The sequence below is a fragment of the Adelges cooleyi genome, unplaced genomic scaffold, assembly GCF_023614345.1.
Source record: "Adelges cooleyi isolate 19-005CV unplaced genomic scaffold, UGA_ACOO_1.1 ACOO_flye_CR_arks_rails_tigmint_CR_PRNA_118, whole genome shotgun sequence".
NCBI lineage: Eukaryota > Metazoa > Arthropoda > Insecta > Hemiptera > Adelgidae > Adelges > Adelges cooleyi.
In genome coordinates, this window is record NW_026095771.1 from 2114553 (window position 1) to 2116365 (window position 1813).

Consider the following 1813-nt stretch of genomic DNA (forward strand, 5'->3'; position numbering starts at 1 on the left):
TAAAAATTAGCTTTAAATAATTTTTATTATTATTGTTATTCGATTGTTGTAAAAATTATAGCCAGAAGTTAAAACTTTTACTGGCTATAATTTCGAGGAAAAGAATAGGATCGAGTTGAAATTTATAAGGAATATGTATTTGGTATGCCTGCACACGTCAATTGTATCAAATTCAAATTAAACCCTAGAGGGGGTTCAAGTTTTTCTAGTTTTTTAGCCGTAATTTTAGGACCTTTAAGTTGAAAACTTTTCAGTAGTTAGAACTTATATGTATTCATAACATATTAAACGGAAAACAAATTCGGCACTACAGTTTATTTTTAATTGCCGGAAAACTGTGTTTTCGCAAATTGCGTATATTTTAAGAAAAACACTTAAAATCTTAAAAAAATTTTATCAAATCATTAAAACAATTTTATGTAGATCTATGCAGAATGATACTATTAAGTTTTGTGCTCAAGTACCACTTTTGACTTTTAGTTTACACAAATTCAAATTTTTTTTTTCTTAAATTTTTTCTGGCTGATTAAAATTGAGAACTGATATTAAATACGTAATCACCGACCCCAAAAATATATAATTTGGCCACTTTTGAAGCCTTTTACATAAAAATCCAGAAAAATGTTTTAGCTTCGATGCTGAGCGGCTAAGGTATTGGTTTTAATCTGATGTGGGCTTTTTTTTTATCTGTATACACTGTAACTTTTTTAATACTGGACCAATTACAAACATGGTGTACCAGATGTGAGAAACGAACAGACGCTAAGAACTGTCGGTTGGTAACATCGACCCGTGTTAGGTTAGGTTAGGACCCAACGGTCGGTATCATAATATTGTGTTTACTAGTAGGGAGGTTGTAAACGAGTTGGTTCGGATGACCATTGAGTTTAGAGTGGAACCTTGCATAGTAGATTATGGTAGTTTAGTGAACTGTTTTCGCGTTTAAGTCTGAACAATTACTTCGATTAATGCAAACGCAACTATTTATGTATTATAAAAATAAAAATAATAATAATCGAACTTATTAAAAGACTACGACTCTTTTAAATTATATTATAAACTTCAAAGTCCAATCAAATTCTATTTTACTAAAAAACAAAAAATAGATTAACATAAATGTCTAAATTTATTATTAATACAAGTTGCTATAAGATATTGCAAAATCACCCCTCCCTAAAATCCTCTTAACGAAGGGGGAAAATGATTACAATGACCTTGAAATAACATTGTATTACAAAAAAACCAAATTCACGTAAATTGTTTTTTTTTATTATTCTAGAAAATCGTCAATAAGTCGGGTTGGCCATGAATTTCCTAAGACCTAGAATTTGTCGATTCGTTTATTTCAATTTATGTAAACAGTGGAAATGGGAAAGCACATCGAACAACCCAAGTGCTTTTCTATAGTAAAAAAATTGTGTTTTCGAGTTAATGCTTGGGCGAGAATTCGATATATAATACTTCCATAGAAAATCGTACATATAAATCTTTATTTACTTTTGAACTCGGTGTAACCTTTGAAACACATGCGCCAATGTGCGAAATTATACAAAATCCTGACTCTCTAACAATTATTAAAATGATTTATACACCTATGCAATGGTCTTATCATTAATGACTCATTGGTTCGTATTGGCCTAAAACGGAACCCCTAATTTGTTGAAAATTGTCCACCATCTTTTATGGTCTCAGCCGTTTTAAATATTTTCAAATTGAGCGGAACACGAAGCAGCAATGGGTATTTTTAAAATTGATAAAAAAAGTTTTATTGAACTCAAACCGAATGTTTTCGTCATGGTTTAAAGATGTAATG